Source organism: Spea bombifrons, chromosome 4 (genome assembly GCF_027358695.1).
Source record: "Spea bombifrons isolate aSpeBom1 chromosome 4, aSpeBom1.2.pri, whole genome shotgun sequence".
NCBI lineage: Eukaryota > Metazoa > Chordata > Amphibia > Anura > Pelobatidae > Spea > Spea bombifrons.
The window spans coordinates 2,318,173-2,342,449 of record NC_071090.1 but is presented as its reverse complement, the minus strand read 5'-3'; the positions used below and the strand labels follow the sequence as shown (position 1 = coordinate 2,342,449).

General features: G+C 43.8%; 1 long non-coding RNA gene across 1 annotated transcript; it reads right to left on the bottom strand.

The window, feature by feature from the left end:
• Positions 1-12,171: 12,171 nt before the first annotated feature.
• On the bottom strand, positions 12,172-14,709 carry LOC128492600 (uncharacterized). The gene is made up of 2 exons (XR_008354111.1): positions 14,525-14,709; positions 12,172-12,289 (listed from the first exon to the last, which is right to left on the bottom strand). It is a non-coding gene; the product is annotated as an uncharacterized LOC128492600 (long non-coding RNA).
• Between the last annotated feature and the right edge of the window lie 9,568 nt (positions 14,710-24,277).

Here is a 24,277-nt window from a genome sequence, read left to right as displayed (position 1 = left end):
ATAGCGTGGACAGCGTGGATAGTGTGGATAGCGTGGATAGCGTGGATAGCGTGGATAGCGTGGACGGCGTGGACAGCGTGGATAGTGTGGACAGCGTGGATAGCGTGGATAGCGTGGATAGCGTGGATAGCGCGGACAGCGTGGATAGCGTGGACAGCGTGGATAGCGTGGATAGCGTGGACGGCGTGGACAGCGTGGATAGTGTGGACAGCGTGGATAGCGTGGATAGCGTGGATAGCGTGGACGGCGTGGACAGCGTGGATAGTGTGGACAGCGTGGATAGTGTGGATAGCGTGGACAGCGTGGATAGTGTGGATAGCGTGGATAGCGTGGATAGCGTGGATAGCGTGGACGGCGTGGACAGCGTGGATAGTGTGGACAGCGTGGATAGCGTGGATAGCGTGGATAGCGTGGACGGCGTGGACAGCGTGGATAGCGTGGATAGCGTGGATAGTGTGGATAGCGTGGATAGCGTGGATAGTGTGGACAGAGCGTGGACAGCGTGGATAGCGTGGATAGCGTGGACAGCGTGGACAGCGTGGATAGCGTGGACAGCGTGGACAGCGTGGACGGCGGGGACAGCGTGGATAGCGTGGACAGCGTGGATAGCGTGGACAGCGTGGATGGCGTGGACGGCGTGGACGGCGTGGATAGCGTGGATAGCGTGGACAGCGTGGACAGCGTGGATAGTGTGGATAGCGTGGACAGCGTGGATAGTGTGGATAGCGTGGATAGCGTGGATAGCGTGGATAGCGTGGACGGCGTGGACAGCGTGGATAGTGTGGACAGCGTGGATAGCGTGGATAGCGTGGACGGCGTGGACAGCGTGGATAGCGCGGACAGCGTGGATAGTGTGGATAGCGTGGACAGCGTGGATAGCGTGGATAGCGTGGACAGCGTGGATAGTGTGGATAGCGTGGATAGCGTGGATAGTGTGGACAGAGCGTGGACAGCGTGGATAGCGTGGATAGCGTGGACAGCGTGGATAGCGTGGACAGCGTGGACAGCGTGGACGGCGGGGACAGCGTGGATAGCGTGGACAGCGTGGACGCGCATTCCCTGCCTTTTTTTATCTTTGGTGGCACGGAGTTCTTCATGTAAGACTTCCAAAAAGTCGGTAAAACCTTCACGGCCGTCTATGGAGATCTTCGAATTCCGTAAAACCCTCCGACTGGGTTCGTTTATGACATAAAATATCCATCTAGATGTCTATATACCGATAAAATGTAGATACAGGTGTGTAGAGTTGATGTTTTTCCACCCCGCACCATCATCCCTTCCTGGGGGGGGGGATATCAAAACTTCTATCAAAACTTCTCAGCTTCCCAATGTTTTAGAAGAAGATGAAAGCGGCCGCCCGGGGTACGAGTGTCGAGGCGGAGACTTCCCTGCGCGTCTCTTTGTTGTGGACTTAATTAAGAAGCTGCTCGTGGAACCTGCAGCTCCGGCCCTCGGGGACGAAAAGCTTTAATTACTAAACTCGCGAAAAGCGTTTTAATTACTCTGAGACGCGAGCCGAGGGCGCTTGGCACAGATCCAGCTTCGTGTAGATTTCAGATCCTGTCATATTAGTCATTTCTGGGTTTTTTTGTCCAAAATTTCCCTGGACATCGCCCCCCCCCACGGTGCCTGCATCTCATGGAAGCTGTTGTTGCCCTGGGGCAGTTTACTTTACCCCCCAATGCTTTGGATCTTCATGGGCGCTAGAACATAAAACCAGTAAATTTATAGTAAGAGGGACAACTCCGGCCACCATATTCACTCCAATGCATTTCACAGCCAAGTGGGCCCAATATATTACTATTACCTATACATTATCCAGGGCCGGCTCACTGATCTAACTATTCACTATACAGGGGCATCTCACTGATTTATCTATACATTATACAGGGGCCGGCTCGCTGATTTATCTATACATTATACAGGGGTCGGCTCGCTGATTTATCTATACATTATACAGGGGGCCGGCTCACTGATTTAACTATACATTATACATGGGGCCGGCTCATTGATTTAACTATACATTACACAGGGGCCGGCTCATTGATTTAACTATACATTACACAGGGGCCGGCTCATTGATTTAACTATACATTATACAGTGCCAACTCAGCCCTTCCTGCAGGAGAAGCTTGCAGGGTCGGCCCTTCATCATGCATAGTTAAGTCAGGGAGTTGAACGCCATGTCCTTCCGGGGTGTCCTTGGTTTCCCTGCCGCTTGTCACACTTACGCTCGGATGGTTTAAGCTCCATACCCATAATCCTGTCCTGCCGCAATTTGTTTATACAGCTCTCTTCCGAGATTCCCTTGGGGGGCAATTAAAACGGAATAAACCCCAGTCTGATCTCATAAAACTCCGTCAGAACGCCTGAGATCCCAGACGGCTTCAAACCAGTTTCAAAAAACATTCATCCTAATCCAGCCGAAGTCACCGCTTCATACATTTTACCTGCTCCGTAACCATAACAGCGGAGATGTTAGGACGGCCCGCGCGGACGCTCCGTTCTGTCCCCCCGGACCTCCTCAGGAAAGTTAGTTTTCTTGTTACTGTCATCATTTTATGTTGCTTTCTGCCCAATGACTTCAGAAACCCCAGTATATGAATAAATAGAACTGCTCCCTCACCTCCTAACTACTGAAACCACCGAAACCGACCAACTTCCATCAAAGGGGGCTGAATAAACGAATGGGGTGGAATAATCAGGTTAGGATGATGTCCTCAGTAAAGCGAGGTCGGTGGGAGATGGCAGGTCTGTCTTCAGCCTCCCCCAAACAGCACTGTATACAGTAATATAACCCCCAGCGCTGTATACAGTAATATAACCCCCAGCACTGTATACAGTAATATAACCCCCAGCGCTGTATACAGTAATATAACCCCCAGCACTGTATACAGTAATATAACCCCCCAGCGCTGTATACAGTAATATAACCCCCCAGCGCTATATACAGTAATATAACCCCCAGCCCTGTACACAGTAATATAACCCCCCAGCGCTGTATACAGTAATATAACCCCCAGCACTGTATACAGTAATATAACCCCCAGCACTGTATACAGTAATATAACCCCCCAGCGCTGTATACAGTAATATAACCCCCCAGCGCTATATACAGTAATATAACCCCCAGCCCTGTACACAGTAATATAACCCCCCAGCGCTGTATACAGTAATATAACCCCCAGCACTGTATACAGTAATATAACCCCCAGCACTGTATACAGTAATATAACCCCCAGCGCTGTATACAGTAATATAACCCCCAGCACTGTATACAGTAATATAACCCCCCAGCGCTGTATACAGTAATATAACCCCCCAGCGCTATATACAGTAATATAACCCCCAGCCCTGTACACAGTAATATAACCCCCCAGCGCTGTATACAGTAATATAACCCCCAGCACTGTATACAGTAATATAACCCCCAGCACTGTATACAGTAATATAACCCCCCAGCGCTGTATACAGTAATATAACCCCCCAGCGCTATATACAGTAATATAACCCCCAGCGCTGTATACAGTAATATAACCCCCAGCACTGTATACAGTAATATAACCCCCCAGCGCTGTATACAGTAATATAACCCCCCAGCGCTGTATACAGTAATATAACCCCCAGCACTGTATACAGTAATATAACCCCCAGCACTGTATACAGTAATATAACCCCCCAGCACTGTATACAGTAATATAACCCCCCAGCGCTATATACAGTAATATAACCCCCAGCACTGTATACAGTAATATAACCCCCCAGCGCTGTATACAGTAATATAACCCCCAGCACTGTATACAGTAATATAACCCCCAGCGCTGTATACAGTAATATAACCTCCCAGCGCTGTATACAGTAATATAACCCCCAGCGCTGTATACAGTAATATAACCCCCAGCGCTGTATACAGTAATATAACCCCCAGCACTGTATACAGTAATATAACCCCCCAGCGCTGTATACAGTAATATAACCCCCCAGCGCTGTATACAGTAATATAACCCCCAGCACTGTATACAGTAATATAACCCCCAGCACTGTATACAGTAATATAACCCCCCAGCACTGTATACAGTAATATAACCCCCCCAGCGCTATATACAGTAATATAACCCCCAGCACTGTATACAGTAATATAACCCCCCAGCGCTGTATACAGTAATATAACCCCCAGCACTGTATACAGTAATATAACCCCCAGCGCTGTATACAGTAATATAACCCCCCAGCGCTGTATACAGTAATATAACCCCCCAGCGCTATATACAGTAATATAACCCCCAGCGCTGTATACAGTAATATAACCCCCAGCACTGTATACAGTAATATAACCCCCCAGCGCTGTATACAGTAATATAACCCCCCAGCGCTATATACAGTAATATAACCCCCAGCGCTGTATACAGTAATATAACCCCCAGCACTGTATACAGTAATATAACCCCCCAGCGCTGTATACAGTAATATAACCCCCCAGCGCTATATACAGTAATATAACCCCCAGCGCTGTATACAGTAATATAACCCCCAGCACTGTATACAGTAATATAACCCCCCAGCGCTGTATACAGTAATATAACCCCCCAGCGCTGTATACAGTAATATAACCCCCAGCACTGTATACAGTAATATAACCCCCAGCACTGTATACAGTAATATAACCCCCCAGCGCTATATACAGTAATATAACCCCCAGCACTGTATACAGTAATATAACCCCCCAGCGCTGTATACAGTAATATAACCCCCAGCACTGTATACAGTAATATAACCCCCAGCGCTGTATACAGTAATATAACCTCCCAGCGCTGTATACAGTAATATAACCCCCCAGCGCTGTATACAGTAATATAACCCCCAGCGCTGTATACAGTAATATAACCCCAGCGCTGTATACAGTAATATAACCCCCAGCGCTGTATACAGTAATATAACCCCCAGCGCTGTATACAGTAATATAACCCCCAGCACTGTATACAGTAATATAACCCCCAGCACTGTATACAGTAATATAACCCCCAGCGCTGTATACAGTAATATAACCCCCAGCACTGTATACAGTAATATAACCCCCCAGCGCTGTATACAGTAATATAACCCCCCAGCGCTGTATACAGTAATATAACCCCCAGCACTGTATACAGTAATATAACCCCCAGCACTGTATACAGTAATATAACCCCCCAGCACTGTATACAGTAATATAACCCCCCAGCGCTATATACAGTAATATAACCCCCAGCACTGTATACAGTAATATAACCCCCCAGCGCTGTATACAGTAATATAACCCCCAGCACTGTATACAGTAATATAACCCCCAGCGCTGTATACAGTAATATAACCCCCAGCACTGTATACAGTAATATAACCCCCAGCGCTGTATACAGTAATATAACCCCCCAGCACTGTATACAGTAATATAACCCCCAGCGCTGTATACAGTAATATAACCCCCAGCGCTGTATACAGTAATATAACCCCCAGCACTGTATACAGTAATATAACCCCCCAGCGCTGTATACAGTAATATAACCCCCAGCACTGTATACAGTAATATAACCCCCCCAGCGCTATATACAGTAATATAACCTCCCAGCGCTGTATACAGTAATATAACCCCCAGCACTGTATACAGTAATATAACCCCCAGCGCTGTATACAGTAATATAACCCCCAGCGCTGTATACAGTAATATAACCCCCAGCACTGTATACAGTAATATAACCCCCCAGCGCTGTATACAGTAATATAACCCCCAGCACTGTATACAGTAATATAACCCCCCAGCGCTGTATACAGTAATATAACCCCCAGCACTGTATACAGTAATATAACCCCCCCAGTGCTATATACAGTAATATAACCCCCAGCACTGTATACAGTAATATAACCCCCCAGCGCTGTATACAGTAATATAACCCCCAGCACTGTATACAGTAATATAACCCCCCAGCGCTGTATACAGTAATATAACCCCCAGCGCTATATACAGTAATATAACCCCCAGCGCTATATACAGTAATATAACCCCCAGCGCTATATACAGTAATATAACCCCCAGCACTGTATACAGTAATATAACCCCCAGCGCTGTATACAGTAATATAACCTCCCAGCGCTGTATACAGTAATATAACCCCCAGCACTGTATACAGTAATATAACCCCCCAGCGCTGTATACAGTAATATAACCCCCCAGCGCTGTATACAGTAATATAACCCCCAGCGCTGTATACAGTAATATAACCCCCCAGCGCTGTATACAGTAATATAACCCCCCAGCGCTGTATACAGTAATATAACCCCCCAGCACTGTATACAGTAATATAACCCCCAGCGCTGTATACAGTAATATAACCCCCAGCGCTGTATACAGTAATATAACCCCCAGCACTGTATCCAGTAATATAACCCCCAGCGCTGTATACAGTAATATAACCCCCAGCGCTGTATACAGTAATATAACCCCCAGCACTGTATACAGTAATATAACCCCCAGCGCTGTATACAGTAATATAACCCCCAGCACTGTATACAGTAATATAACCCCCAGCGCTGTATACAGTAATATAACCCCCAGTGCTGTATACAGTAATATAACCCCCCAGTGCTGTATACAGTAATGTAACCCCCCAGCGCTGTATACAGTAATATAACCCCCAGCGCTGTATACAGCAATATAACCTCCAGCGCTGTATACAGTAATATAACCCCCAGCGCTGTATACAGTAATATAACCCCCAGCGCTGTATACAGTAATATAACCCCCCAGCGCTGTATACAGTAATATAACCCCCAGCACTGTATACAGTAATATAACCCCCAGCGCTGTATACAGTAATATAACCCCCAGTGCTGTATACAGTAATATAACCCCCCAGTGCTGTATACAGTAATGTAACCCCCCAGCGCTGTATACAGTAATATAACCCCCAGCGCTGTATACAGCAATATAACCTCCAGCGCTGTATACAGTAATATAACCCCCAGCGCTGTATACAGTAATATAACCCCCAGCGCTGTATACAGTAATATAACCCCCCAGCGCTGTATACAGTAATATAACCCCCAGCGCTGTATACAGTAATATAACCCCCAGCACTGTATACAGTAATATAACCCCCCAGCACTGTATACAGTAATATAACCCCAGCGCTGTATACAGTAATATAACCCCCAGCACTGTATACAGTAATATAACCCCAGCACTGTATACAGTAATATAACCCCCAGCACTGTATACAGTAATATAACCCCCCAGCGCTGTATACAGTAATATAACCCCCAGCGCTGTATACAGTAATATAACCCCCCAGCACTGTATACAGTAATATAACCCCAGCGCTGTATACAGTAATATAACCCCCAGCACTGTATACAGTAATATAACCCCCAGCACTGTATACAGTAATATAACCCCAGCACTGTATACAGTAATATAACCCCCAGCGCTGTATACAGTAATATAACCCCCAGCGCTGTATACAGTAATATAACCCCCAGCGCTGTATACAGTAATATAACCCCCCAGCGCTGTATACAGTAATATAACCCCCAGAGCTGTATACAGTAATATAACCCCCCAGCTCTGTATACAGTAATATAACCCCCCAGCGCTGTATACAGTAATATAACCCCCAGCGCTGTATACAGTAATATAACCCCCAGCGCTGTATACAGTAATATAACCCCCCAGCGCTGTATACAGTAATATAACCCCCAGCGCTGTATACAGTAATATAACCCCCAGCGCTGTATACAGTAATATAACCCCCCAGCGCTGTATACAGTAATATAACCCCCAGCACTGTATACAGTAATATAACCCCCAGCGCTGTATACAGTAATATAACCCCCAGCACTGTATCCAGTAATATAACCCCCAGCGCTGTATACAGTAATATAACCCCCCAGCGCTGTATACAGTAACATAACCCCCAGTGCTGTATACAGTAATATAACCCCCGGCGCTGTATACAGTAATATAACCCCCAGCACTGTATACAGTAATATAACCCCCAGCACTGTATACAGTGATATAACCCCCAGTGCTGTATACAGTAATATAACCCCCAGTGCTGTATACAGTAATATAACCCCCAGTGCTGTATACAGTAATATAACCCCCAGCACTGTATACAGTAATAAAACCCCCCAGCGCTGTATACAGTAATATAACCCCCAGCGCTGTATACAGTAATAAAACCCCCCAGCGCTGTATACAGTAATATAACCCCCCCAGCGCTGTATACAGTAATATAACCCCCCAGCGCTGTATACAGTAATATAACCCCCCAGCGCTGTATACAGTAATATACCCCCCAGCGCTGTATACAGTAATATAACCCCCAGCGCTGTATACAGTAATATAACCCCCAGCACTGTATACAGTAATATAACCCCCAGCACTGTATACAGTAATATAACCCCCCAGCGCTGTATACAGTAATATACCCCCCAGCGCTGTATACAGTAATATACCCCCCAGCGCTGTATACAGTAATATAACCCCCAGCGCTGTATACAGTAATATAACCCCGGCGCTGTATACAGTAATATAACCCCGGCGCTGTATACAGTAATATAACCCCGGCGCTGTATACAGTAATATAACCCCCAGCGCTGTATACAGTAATATAACCCCCCAGCGCTGTATACAGTAATATAACCCCCCAGCGCTGTATACAGTAATATAACCCCCCAGCGCTGTATACAGTAATATAACCCCCCCAGCGCTGTATACAGTAATATAACCCCCCAGCGCTGTATACAGTAATATAACCCCCCAGCGCTGTATACAGTAATATACCCCCCAGCGCTGTATACAGTAATATAACCCCCAGCGCTGTATACAGTAATATAACCCCCAGCACTGTATACAGTAATATAACCCCCAGCACTGTATACAGTAATATAACCCCCCAGCGCTGTATACAGTAATATACCCCCCAGCGCTGTATACAGTAATATACCCCCCAGCGCTGTATACAGTAATATAACCCCCAGCGCTGTATACAGTAATATAACCCCGGCGCTGTATACAGTAATATAACCCCGGCGCTGTATACAGTAATATAACCCCGGCGCTGTATACAGTAATATAACCCCCAGCGCTGTATACAGTAATATAACCCCCCAGCGCTGTATACAGTAATATAACCCCCCAGCGCTGTATACAGTAATATAACCCCCCAGCGCTGTATACAGTAATATAACCCCCCAGCGCTGTATACAGTAATAATGTATGTTTTTCTAACCCACCACGATGATTAAATCCAGGAGTTTTAGAGAATGACGCTTTATTTGAAGTCACGCTGATAGAAATTTGAATAAAAAAATCAATTCACCACCAAAAACATACAGATTTCTGCTATTTTTAGTGTTTTCTCCCCTTTATCCATTTTTGCGTCACAGCTGGAAGGGTTTAACAGAATTCGGTATTAGCCGATAATTTTCTTGAACTGAAAGCCCCCCCCACCACTTTTCTTAAGGGCATAAAAAAAGAGAAAATATATCAAAACAGAACGGATTTAACGGCCGGAATAACACAATCTCTATTTTCAGTGCTTTTTTTTTATTAGAAATGAAACACACGGGGATCCCGGCTAATATCTGAAACTCAATGGTTTTATTGATTTGAATTCTTAAAATTTGCGGAAATGAAAGAAAAAAACCTAAAATAAAGGAAAAAAAATGTTCAACGTCACGCTGAGAAAGGACAATATGGCGCGGATTGCTGAGAGTCCGCCCGGCGGGACTCATATTGTTTCCGCGCTCCGCAATCCGCCACTCGCGTTCTGTTTAACTCTTTGTGTGCTCTTGAGGTACGGACGCACTGCAGCCCATCAGGGAAGGCAGTAGGTTGTATAGTTAACTCCTGAATGGGGCAAAAATGACTACCCTGAAACCACACAACCTACTACCTCAACCCGCTAAGGCAGCCACGGTCAGGGCGGGGGGGGCTGGGGATGCAAGAAGAGGGATAAGGAACCCCTTGCAGCCTCCCATGGTGCTCAGTTACCCCAGAGGACAGCTAAGTGTTATGGGAGGTGCAGTGGCTGCAAGGCATTCCTGAGGTTATTGGGTGATTTGGACAGTGGCCTTCTAACCGTTCTTAAAAACGAAAGGAACAGAACAAATATTGGCCTCTTACATGTCCTATAACGTCCACCCCGTGTCCTATAGAAAGGTAAAGAGTTACATTGTATCCATATTCTATGGTAGCCGAGAGAATCTATTTCCAAGAAACATCATTGGTAGAAAATGTTGGTCCTACAATCTCAGAAGCCTCGGCGGTCCCTTTAAGTGACATCATAGCGCGTTCCGGTAGAAAGTAGGGAAGAATAAAAGTAATGATATGCATTTGTGATCACGGAATTGACACATTATAAATAATAATAATAATAATCTGTTCTTCGGTAACCTTTCGACGAAATTACAGCCACTTCAGGAAAGACAGTAGATTGTATAGTTATCTGAAACTCAGGGATTGACCCCAAAACTAAACAACCTACTACCTCACCCCAAAGGACCGTCATAACGGGAGATCCTCCAGGGAGGGGCCTGTGGAGGAGAGAAAGACTCGCGGGGGCGGGTTCAGCATTTGCAGGATGATTGGAGGGCTTAGCAATCGGGGATGGGATAGTGGTCGCCATTGATACCTGGAATGCTGTCTGACTCCAATTCCCATCAGCCTCTGGTTGTATAACCTTTGGGTTGGGGGGAAAAACAAACATATTTTGTAAGTGATACACCCTTTTTTTTATTATAATGACATTTCCAGAATAATTCCATATTAATGATTACAGAATAAAAACATTAAAAAATATATATTTATATCAAGACACTGCCACTTAAATTATTTATTGTCCTTAAATCTCCCAGCATGCACCTGCCCTCTTTCTGATTGGTTGTAACACTTGCATATTTTAAATATTTGTTTTTGGTTGATTAAAATTTGAATTATAATTTTATTTACATTTTTATTTAAATTTTATTTTAAATTTTTAGTTTACATTTTTTTTTTAAAGCGATAGGTCCATTTTAACCTAATTTTCTGATAATTTTGAATACAGAATTAAGTAGGAAATATTTTTTTTTCCCTTATTATGATTTTAATGACTTCCTGATACCGGCCCCCGACATCTTCTTACCCCACGCCGCCTGTAATTTGGGCAAATTTATTAGAAAAACTTTGAAGGAAAAATCCTGTGCAATTTAAGATCTAGAAATTACCGACACGTTCAGCATTTTTTTTTCTAGGGACCGTAATTAATAACTCGGAACGGCTGCCAATAATTATCTCTCGCCAAAGGAGGTTAACGAGGAAGTAAATCGGCAGACTGAGAATCCGCGCTTATTATTATTATTATTAGTCTGAAAAACACCTAGAGGTGAGAACGCGATTCACCTTCCTCCCCGGGGTTTGGAAAAAACAAAATGCTGAAATTTGATCTTTAAAAACCCAACTTATCCCCCAGAGTCACAGAACATGCAGGCAGATCGGCCCCATCCGGCCCCCGTCTAGTCTGCCCGTTTCTCCTGCTGTAACGACTCAAACCTTAATCAGTCGTTGGTCTCGTCTTAGATTCAGGAGCCGTATGTCTATCCCATGCGTGTTTAATACCCTCACTGTATTACCCTCTACCACCTCTGCTGGGAGGCTGTTCCACTTACCCACCCTCTCTCAGTAAAGTAAACCTTCCTTCGATTCCATCTCAGTCTCTGACCCTCTAGTGTTAGATTCGGGTCTCTTGGTGTAACTTTTCTCCTACATTAAAATAAACTCCCCTCGTGTCCTTTGTTAAATCCCTTTAATGCTCAGAAAAACTGCCATCCCCGCATTAATTCACCCCCCGGGGCATACACGCGTGTACACAGATTACTCACGAATAACAAGTTTTTTCAACATGCTAACTAAAAAGAAAACAAAACTACAGAGATGCGGCGTATTTATCTCAAGCAAAATGTCTTTACTTGGTTCACAAAAACAAGCTCTAGATAGAGAGAGGTGGTAATTGCATTGAAGGGTCTCCCAGCAGAGGTATAAAAAAATAATATGTAATTCAATAATAATTAATAAAATAAATCATAATAAAATATTAAATAATAATGAATGTAATGAGATGTTGGGCAGATAAGGGCGCACGGCACTCGCGACCTCTGTTTTATTTTCTTGATACGTACGTAGCAGCCTCCGGATGAAACCCTTACCGGATTCTGTCGGTGCCGACGACGTCTCGGGGAAAATATTCGGAAAAGATCGAGGACATCGGGTGAGAAGCTGTAGAAGAATCAAACAGAAACAATGTATCGAGATGTATCATATGCCGAACGCCTATAATCCGGCCAGAGATCACCAGAGCTCCGGACTCAAGAAGCTCCGGAGAAACTCTGAAGCTCCCGACGACACGCCGGAGACCGGCCTCCAGAGGACCACGTCACCTCTCCACCACGCCACGGCGAAGCCGGCTGCTAATGAACTCCCTGACTACGCGGCCTGGCAACCTCCCCCGAGGAATAGTCACACGGAGAAAGGCGGACGTGTCCTCAGGAGCCCCCTGATATGATGAATAGGGCGCGCTTCGCTTTATAACTGGTGCAGGAATCAGGTGATCAGGTGATCAGGAGAGTGAGTTAAGGGAAGATGGAAATTGTGAAAAAGGTAGCGGGGTAAAGGGGGTCATTTATTACCCTCCCTAAGGCATGGGAGGTATTATAATTCGCTAACCATCAGCTGGTGAGGGGTTGGCTAGGACATCAGCACCACGTCTGGTCAAAGGAGGTGGTGCGAGGTGAAGAGGCCATTTAAACCGCAGGCTGCCGAGGGTATTAGGGCTGATCCTGATTTCCCCCGGTCTTTCCCGGGGGGTCTGTATATCTGACTTTAATAAAACCCCCGGTATCTGCAGTATTCACCCCCCTCTTTCCGGTGGTGGGGGAGACGGTCATGTTAGAATCTGCCCTGAGCCGTGCTTCCAGGGAGCGGCCACTAGGGGTCACAAAACCATCATTAACGAGTGACAGATATTACAGAACTGCCCCCCCCCACAGTCCCTGCTCCCTCTGTTAACCCTTAACTCCTTCTGTAACAAAGGAAAAGTTTCATTAACAATGAGTTAACATTTCCCTAAAAAAGCAGGGTTTCCAGAATATGGAACCCCTATAAGGAAAGAGGGGTACAGGGGTTTATTACCTGAGGTCAGGGGCAAGGATAAAACAAGAAGAGTTAAATGGGCAGATTCTAAGGGTCTTTTACCCCAGTCTCAGGTTGAATCATCAGATTCTCTGCGTTTTTACCCCATCTCAGGCATCTCGGAGTAAATGGGCAGGTTCTCAGGGGTTTCTTTTACCCCAGTCTTAGAGTAAATGGGCAGATTCCCACAGTTTTTACCCTAGCCTCCCGAGTCTAAGGGAGACAGCCCGGCCTGACGATGATATCAACGGGGCAATGGCGGCAGGGGAACGGTTCCAATGGGAAGCAGACATTACGTGCCCCCGGTGACCACCACGCCTGCGGCCAACCACATAGACCCGTGTTTCAGAGCCATTAGTGATACTATTAAGGGGTTGATGAATAACAGGGCTACGTCAGAGTAAGCGGCTCACACGGGGTGACCACCCAACCACAAGGTCATTGTTTCGGCAACCGAGGAATGTAGTGGCTTCAGCTACCGGCGCTGGAGAGAAGAAAGTCCGCGCTCTCTTCCCGCTCCCGTCACACGGTTTATAGATTCCTTAAACGTCGCCCCCGAAATGTATCCGTTACGCCGTTAACTTAGGGCCCGAGGTGTCGCTGAGGTTCTCTCTCAATAAAATTCACGGCAAGAATTAAAAAAAGTCTCTCCGGAGGGAAGAGAGAATTCATGGAAAGAACATTACTTTATTCACACAAAGATCTCTGCTGAAACAATTAAGAAGTTCCTTCAAGGAGAAGGGGGTGGGGGGGAATAAAAGAATGTTTTTTACATTACATCTCCAAAAATATATATAAAAAGGGAATCGGGGGGGGGGTCTTCTTCGGAACGACCTGTTTTTCAAGTTCTCCGAGCGCTCAAAGAATTCCTTGATGCTTGAAACGTCTCGGCGGCGGCGGCAGCTGCCTCCTCTTGTGTGTCACTCGACAAAAGCCACTTCACGGCGGAACAGAGGAATATTTTGGGATTCAGAAACAGATCGAGACGAGTGCCAGCTTTGGGGTGAACTTGGCGAGGTCAAACCCACAATAACTTCTGAGCGATTGAAGCTCGGAGCGTTGGCGGAGCGTTAATGGAACGCCTTGTTTTAGAGCGGAGAACAGCTGTGCATTGATCAGCGGCACACAAACGTGGGGGGGGGGGCGATTCTGCCCCCCCCAGCCAGGGGTGAGACCATTTTATCTCAGGTCGCTCCTTTTTCTAGAACCAAACCCAAAAAATGCCACCTGTATTTCTGACGCCCCGAGATATGCAAATAATATTGCTTATTCCTCCCCATCTAGGTGGTAGGAGTGAGGCACATATGATGAAAATATTCATACCTCGCTATCTCGTCTCCATCGGTCTCTATATTTCGACGCGGTGACATTTCCTGTAAAAAAGAAAAAAAAAAAAGATCAGTTGATAATACACAATTTTGAGATGATGATGATGATGATGATGGAGGACTATTTAACCTCAGCAGAGCTGTGCCTTGTGGACCAAACCAAGTAGAATTTCTTAAGACACTTATCTTGGTATCGCCCGACCAATGAGCTTTGATGTATTAATTAAGCAACAGTTCATAATGGCACTTTTTTGTTTTTTGGGTTTTTTGGGGGGGGCGTTTTCACCATGCTTGTTTTTAGGGGGGTCTCATCAATACTGTTGGCATAAAAATTACCCTGCGTATTCTATGACCTCATCTCATGTCAAAAGACACCAGCAATCACGATTACATGTGGATATAATACATATTTCTCATAAAGAACCTGGAATCTAAAGGAAATTTATTATGTATTCTGTGCACTGAAACTTCACATTTATAGTAACGTCGCATGCTTAACCAGGGGTTAAAATTTAAGTGCCGTGTTAGATTTTTTTCAAATTACAAATCTCTACACGTAGGCGGCCATTTTGTTGATATCAAACCCCTCCCCTGCCCTACTTTCCCAAAACCACGAGGTCGGATGCTTTCCCGGCTATACCCAGGAATATTTTTAAGCTACAGACCAACATTTTAAACATAATAAACTATTTGCACCTGGTCAACAAGTGATTAAAGGTGTGTGAATTCACATTTAGGGTAAAAAATTATGGCCACAGGGTACATTTTGGGACAACAGCTACGCACCACCACACCTGTTTGCCTATTGTACAGCGCTGCGGAATATAACGGCGCTATATAAATCAATAATAATAATATGGCTGTGTGTATGGTCCTGAGATGAAGGTTAAATCATACGCCAGTTAAAAGCTTTAATGTGAAATTTGCATTATTTCAATACAAATATCCAATTTTTAATGTTAAGAGGTTATTCTGTTTGCTAAAAACTGATACTCTTGACGAGGGGTGTGGAATGCAAGTCGGAGGTGTAAGCGTTAAATTTTTTTTGAAGTGTTTGTTTTGTTTTGGTTTTTTACAATATTGACCTTTAGAAGATGTTTCCATATCCACTTGATACCGGATTCCAAATCCAGCTTTAGCTTCGATTATAAAACAAATGTATCCCGAGCCTCGGAGAGATCAGCCGGCTCTAGTGAAAGCCGGCAAAGAATGGGGTGCAAATAATAATAAAAAGTACAGAACGTGGCGTACGAGGAAAATGAGTCGAGCAGGAAGATTAGCGAGATATTCTAAGCAGCGCTTTCAACAGGTGAGTATGTGAAGGTTCAGAGTATCCCCGGCTGAACCAATTAGCATGTCTGCCGAGCTGAGGGACACCTGTTGGAGATTTGGTTTACGAATGAAACTGGATTGTGTACCAGGACGGGTCCTTGGGTAATGAATATCATAACAAAATCCGTCCCAATTTGTTCCAACGCGTTTTCAGGCACATATTCAGACCTCTGTCCCTGAAATAGTTAAAACTAATCCCTTTTTTTTAAAAAAAAAAATTAAAACATTTATTTTCCAATCATATTTCTATATTTATATTATCATCTGATATTATTTCATTGAATATTATGATTTTTATATATTTTTTTTGGTGTATAAATACCACAGATTTTTTTAAAAAAATATTTATAAAAATTCTTTAAATAATGTCTATCGTCACACAGCAGTTTTTATAAATATTTTTATGGTTTTTGTTGGATTTCTCTTTATTACTTAGATTTTTTTTTTTTACTACAACAAACATTTCTAAGATTCAGGCTAAAATGTAATTACTTTTATGATTTAAAAGTTCCATTTTTGTTTTTGGAATGTCATTTTTGTAAAAAAAAAAAAAAAAAAAAAAAATTATTTATTTTTCCCGAACAATAATAACTAATAACCAAAATATTTAACCCATCATAAGAGCCTCAAAATGGTTCTGAAATCTCCCAGTAATATAATTTCAACTATTTTACGCGTCATAAAAAAAATAACTGGAAAATCTTTGAATTGAAGACCCGCCCCACATCTAGAAAAATAATAAGGAATAATATTTATATATAATAAAAAAAAAAAAAAGAAAAAAAAGAAAGAAAATACATTTAATTCTAAATGTCTTGCAGGACGCCTTGATAGGTCAGATTAAAAAGTTTAGTATTTTGGGGTTTTATAAAACAATTGCATTTAATGGAATAATCGGTCGTTTTACAGTCCCTATCGAATTTTGAGACGGTCCATGAAAAGTTCATGATATGTTTTTGCTGAACTTGACATCTGGAGGGGGGTCGGTGGATGCAGTTGCTGCCAAATTCATATATAACGTGCCATGCAGAAGGCAGAAAGGCCAACTGTAGACACGGAGGAATGTCGGCTGGTACTCCAAGTGTTTAAAATAGGAAGCGGGCTCTGCGAAAGCCGCTGGGGTAACAGGTGGGAGTAAATATATATCGGGAGGTCATGTTAACAAGACTGGTGCTCCATTTGCAAGGTTGCTGGCGGCTCTACATGCGAGAGAAAGTCAGACAGGGTAACCTCCCCATAACCTCCGACTTGGCTGGAAGCCGCAGCAGGGGACACCGAAGGGACACTAGCGTGGGGCGTTTACCCACAATGCATCTAGGCTATGGCTCCCTAATCACCATAGTGCATACACATTCATTGTCCACCTTCGGCTGTCCACCCACTGTTGGGGCAAACTGATACTATCTAGAGCTTCTGGGGGCAAAAAGTTATTGGGGGTGCCCCATGCTATCTAGAGCTTCTGGGGGCAAAAAGTGTTGGGAGTGCCCCATGCTATCAAGAGCTTCGGGGGGAAAAAAGTGTTGGGGATGCCCCACTAGGCCCTGCCCCCAGCATTGTCCATAGTCTCAGAGGCGACTCAGTGTTGCTTTGTGGAGCAGACGTCCATGATCTGTGATTGAGAGAACGACCTCGTTCTTCTTGACGTGCAAACAAATGACATCATTTAACAATTGTGTCGATAATTTGGAAAACTACCAGAGCCCGCCCACAAAACAATAAATACAGAAGTCTGTGTGGGAACTGGATAGCGCATGAACAATAAAAATGGGAGGGGCACACAGAGGGTTAACCGCTAAACCCCAACCCTTGTACCTTTCTTGGAACTTTAAGCCATCTGACTAGTCTGCCTTGGAATGTTTCTGAAGACCATGGATTGAGTAACGCTTTCAGAATGTTCTCTGCACCGGACTTCATGGCCAAGGAAAGGGGAACTCGCACCGAAATGCCTTTTATTCCTAGTATAATATAACAAAATGTTTTCAAAAATCTCTGTTTTCTTTAAAACCCCAGTTGTAGTTTTTTGCCCCGTAATATAATGTTTTCAGGCAGCTGCATATCAGCCGTTTGTATGATTCTCGCTCTGTTATCTGATCCCCGATCTACTAAACCCCCCCGACTCCTTATCATACTGCCCGTGGGGAACAATAGAATGACTCAGTCTCAATCGCCCTGATGGACTCTCTGACTAATGAAAGTCTATGGAGGAGGGACTTCATTAGCATCGCCATAAAGCATCAGCTCGGGGTGGTGTTTGGGCCGGGAAAGTCACCTAAAAATATCACAACGGCAATTTATTTTAGGATTTATTTTTTTTATTAGTTTTGAAATTTGAATCGCTCTAGAATTCCTTAATAAATCTTTCTTTGCCGTGATACAAACACAGATGGCTCACGCAAAGCTAATTACACAGATTCTGCCAAGAAAATCAACACAGAGTAAAATTGTTGAAAACATGAACCTGGAAACCATATTTGGCCCAATACGTGTAAAAAGACCCGAGCGTCCATCTGCCGGTACACAGCAGAGATCCTTTAACGAGGGACATTAGCTTTTTTTTGGCCTGGTCCATGGTGAGCTTTGCTGAGCCAGCAGTTTCTCTCCCACGTAACATTAAAGCGCAGGACTCGCCGCTTGGGCTTGGAGCAAACTATATATCCTAAAATAACGCAAGAGATCCTTTACCGGAAGACCGGTGTACGAAGCAGATACCGGGGAGACACGGGCGAAGAAAGGAGACCGGAGAAGAAGAGGCAAGAGAAGAAGCTGAAGCTGCGGGAAAGGAGACGGGACACGGAAGCGGATGGAGGAAACGCGTCGGCCCTCCGGCGACCTTTAACGTAACTGGCTGTGAATGTAAGAGCTGGCGCGCCGAATCGACCGGGCGACTAGTAACACAGCGACTAATAACACGGCGACTAGTAACACGTTCCTTCTTTATTCTTCTTAAACTCAAAGGAAAAAGAAGATAAAATGTAATATATTTTAATATATATAGAATATATTTAATTTATATTATCATTTTTTTTCACGCACCCCTTTTAACCGTAAAATAGTTGATTTATTTAATCTGTTTTGGATATTTGAAGCTATGAATCGGAAGGAGTCAGATCCAGACTGCGTGACCCCGAGAATCTGCCCCTTCACACCGAGACTGGGGCAAAAACCAGTCTGGAGGTCGGCAGCGCAAGTACAGATATTTGGGTGACAAGAGTCTAAAAGCAAAAAAAAAAAACCAACATTCCGCATCAAATCCGTAATTCCTGCGGACGGTGTCTCGGCACGGGGGGGCCGGGTGCAGAGGTGCCACGTCCCGAGCAAACACTTAGTGAAGTCAAAGAGGGTAAATATTAGATCATTTCCACACCGGCCCCGAGTGATGAAGGCGGAGGGGACCGGGCGGCCCCCAAAAGGTAAATACAGCACCGATAACATACAGCAAGAAATCCGCTCTTATCAAACAACTGCCCCTGGAGACGGGGTAAAATGTGGGTTTAATGCCCCGTGACGGTACATATGGGTGGGTTTTTAACTCACTGAGCAATATCTCTTAACACTGAGGCAGTGCTGAGCGGGGCACTTTTACTTAAGGGGTGTGGTTAGGGGTGTGGCTGGGTGGTTCTATTTGTGTAACTGGGCGGGGCATTTAGAAGAAGAATAATCAGGTTTTATTTCCCCCGTGTAATTTATAAAGCCGTTTCCTGCTGTTTCTATACACATTATCGGGGCTTTTAGGGCTGTAGAACCCTGCGATCCCCTCATACCCAGCAAACATTCTGACCTCCTAGAAAAGAGGGGCATCGGGGGAGGAGAGAGGGGCATCGGGGAGGAGAGAGGGGCATCAGGGGAGGGGAGAGGGGCATCAGGGGAGGGGAGAGGGGCAACAGGGGTTTAAGCCACAAAGAGGGACTGGCAAATTGAAACACGGACACTTGGCCAGTATACAGCATCAGGCAGTACCTCATCCTGACCCCTCTGCAGATAAAGCGTCTTTTATCTAATCTTTACAGACTGCTGTTTTGTTCTTGACCTGTCGCAGCGTCACAGTTACACAGAATCCAGGACAAACGGACCGGGAGAATTTTACAGAAAATAATCTATTTATAGATATATAACAGGCTTACTGTAATACGGGCTCGCGATCCGCTGCCCCAAAGAAAAGACACTCAGAAACGAAAGCCATAACACAACACCGAAGAACACGTCCAGCAGCTTACACGTGATTTGCTGTGGTAATTAAGGGGTTAATAATAAGCCGTGCGCGTTTGGCTTTGAACCTTTAGAACTGGCTTTTTTTCCCCCCAAAGAGAGAAATAATTATTAACTCAAATAGTTAATTTCACCCCTTGTGTGCTGCAGGCATTGGGGGGGGGGCATCGACGCGTTTCGCCACCTAACCGACGGGTCTAGGCTGGAAAGCAAGCTGCCGGTAGCAATTTTAATGCCAGAAGAAAGAGAACAGTTGATGGCAGCATCCCAAGGTCATCTCGTCGAGAGCACACATTGGTCTTCGTCCAAAACGCTCAACGTGCGTATTTTTTTCTTTCCGCCCCTCTTTCCTTTTTCCCAAACAGTCGCTCGACGACAATCTATAACAGTAAGGTTCGGAGTACCCGGAGTGCTTCCTCTCTCTAAACGCTCCCCTCCCCGCGCCTTAGATGCTTAGGAAGAGTTAAATTAAAAAAAAAAAAACTTCCAAAGGAAGGAAGTGCCGTCGACAAAATGGCGGAGAGGCAGCGGCGGACATTTTGTAGCTGCCTCGCTCGGAGGTATCGGCGGGGGCCGCTAATAAAGATAAGGGGTTCCCGGGCAAACCGGAGCAGGGTTTCTGCCAACGGTGACTGCGCGGCGTCTGGCCGGCGTTCAGAAGCCGTGAGAATAGCTTGGCTTTCGACCCTCGCTTTTTAACTCTTAACCCGCCAAGCAGAAAGGGTGCCCTTTTTTTGGGGGGGGGGGCACTGCTGCCTAACATAATGCCAACGGAGAATGTAACCCTTCGAGTGCTAGAGGGGTAAAAAAAAACACCCCATTATTATTCTAGTAAATGATTGAGCTTTTTATTGAAATCCGACTGTTGCCGCCAACTGCCAAAGGGGGCTTTTGCCGCTAAGCTGCCGACGGGGCCAATATGAAGTCGATCACGTTTGCCGTACAGCGCCGTGTGCCGATTGCCTGTTTCAGTTCTAACATTAAAAATTCATGTAAAATAAATAAATAAAGAGTTAAATGCTAATTCTCTGAAAAACTTAAATTACAAAAAATTAATAAATAAAAAATAATAATAAAATAAATATATATATATACCTAAAGTATTTACTTTTAATTGGAATTCCACAATTTGATATTTTTTTCATTGAGTTAATATATTTCATTTATTTATTTTTCTTTCTTTTTCATGGGAAAAGTTTTTCTTGTCTTGGAAAATCTCGATGAACACGGGGAATCCTCACAAGGCGAGCGGCTCAGTGATTAAATGGTTAAAAAACAAAATTAGGGAGACCACAAACCACAGGAGACCAGATCGCTCGATTCTCAAAGCCACCCTTCCAAATTTAGTTTTTTTTTTCCACAAGGAGCGTGTTTTTAACTGCTTATGTGCAGGACTACAACATATTTCAAGTTAAAAATCATCAAAGACACCAAGGGGCTACCAGCATCGGAATTCTGACACACTAACGCCGCAATTCATCTAAGACAATCCTAAAACTAACTATTATTTTTGAATTATTTATATATAACTAACACCCCGTTAACACTTTAGGTGTCCAAATTGGCACAAAAGCAAATAGGTGTCCTACAAAAAGAAAGACTCAGGACTGTCTCACAAAAACTGTGACTGTTGGGAGGTATGAAATTATTAATTATTATTTATTATTTATATTATTTTGTATCTGAGAAGATTAATTGGCTCCCGGGTCGTTATACATAATCCTGCTTTACAATATTAACTATTGACATGCACATAATGTATACCCTGTTTGTACAGACACACATACACATACACACATCTACACACATACACACATACACACACGTCTACACATACACACATCTACACACACATACACACACGCATCTACATACACACACATCTACACACAAACATACACACATCTACACACATACATACACACATACACACACACACACACATACATACACACACATCTACACACACGCATCTACACACATCTACACACATGCATCTACACACACACACACATCTACACACATACACACACGCATCTACACACACACATACATACACACATCTACACACATACATACACACATCTACACACACATACACACATACACACATACACACACGTATCTACACATACACATACATACACACAGATACACACATACACACACATACACATTCACTCACATACATACATACATCTACACACACATACACACAGATACACACAGACATACATATACACACATCTACACAAAGAGGACAAATTACTAGATACACACATAAAACATACCACATGTAGAGAAATAAACATGTTATTTTGAGGTTAATTCTTTGGTTATTAACCCGTTTTCGTCTCGGTATCGCATAGAAAACCCTACAACATTCGCAAGACATCTGGCTGCGCTCCATTTCAGAGCTCCCAACGTGCAAAGGGTTTTACCAAAAAATATTAACTCATTCCAGACCCAATGACGCTGCATAACATGCGCCAAGAGACCCGGGAGGCATCGTCTGCCACACAGAGGCGTTTAAGGATAAATTCAAGGTCACGCATTTTACCGATCATTCTATATGGACCCGGATACCGGCAGCCTGCGGCAGAACTAGCATTATTTCATTAATTCCCTGTCCGGAATCCCCCCCCCTTACAAAGGCTGCCTCAACCAATCAGCAACAATCAGCAACCTAACAATAGGGGAGAGATAACGTAATGGGGAGGAATAATCCCTGGAAAAAGTTCCATGGTATAAAAATAAAGTGGGGGTTAATTCATATATAGGGCAGTATATATATATATGTATATATATATATATATAATCTGAAACACTGTATCTCTCAGAGGTTAAAGTGAATTCAATAAATGTAACATTTATTACATAAATTTAATTAATTTTTAATGTTACTCATAATTTCAAACACAGAACGGGGCGGATGATACGCTTGACATTAAAAATATTAAATTCAGCGTCGACCGACTAGGAAAATCCCCCCTGAACCAGACTTTTCAGCCCCCCCCCAGCCGCGTTAAACTCGACAGGAGGTAAAAAACCATCTATTTTCGGCGTGGATTCTGTTTACTTTAATTAGCATTTTTTAAGAACCGTCCTCGTTTCTCGGTGTTTATGTCGGCCCCTGCTATTTTTAAGGTCACCGCCTCAGCAGAGGGAGGAAATCTGCTCTCTTGGGGTATTTTTTTTTTTGTTTCCGAGCAGCAGAGAAAGTGGCCTTTTTTTTTTAATTATTTTTTTTATACAGCGCCAGATAAAGCCCGTCCGGCCTGAACGTAAATAAAACATTATATTTTAGCCCACGGCGCCCGATGGATCAGGGGTTATCAACCGATCTTTAGAAAAATGATAAACAAGTTATTTATATTGGCGGAAAGGAATGTAAGGAAGGACGTGTTTATATCGGCTGTTTGCAGTCAAAGCACAGAGTATGCAAACAGTCTTTGTCCTCAAACAACCCCGGGTTCAGAGGCTCTGCCTGGTCCCGCGAACACGAAATACACGCAAAGATACACCAAGACGTAAAGGAAATCCATAGGAGCGCTTTCTGCGCATGTGCCACCCCCCTCTTTGGTTGGCCAAAAGGGCAAATGCGTTGGGGGGGGATCTGCAGAATCCCCCCCATGCATTTTGAAGGGGGCATCATGAAGATTTAAAGGGTCCCTGCGCTATCATTTGAATTTAAGTGCACAGGATGGCTGGAGCGCCCCTTTTTCTGCCCTTTTTTTGCTGTTGACTGCCCCAGATTCAGCACACGAGGGGTAAATGCAAAATGCCGCAGTTAGAACATCGAAGCCATTGTTAAAAGTTCCTCTTTGCCCAATATCGTGCGGTTTCCTGACAGTCAAAACAGTCCGACTCCGTTTTCTGTTTAGGGGAACCGTCACATCTGACATAAAACCATGAATCCGGCATCGAAAACACCTATAACTTGTGATAATATTAATAATAATAATAAAAATAGTGATAATAATAATGATAATAATAATAGTGATGATAATAATAATAATAGTGATAATAATAATGATAATACTAATAATAATAGTGATGATAATGATAATAATAATAAAAATAATAGTGATGATAATAATTAATAATAATAATATTAATAATAATGATAATAATAATAATAATAATAATAGTGATAATAATGATAATAATAATAAAAATAATAGTGATAATAATGATAATAATAATAAAA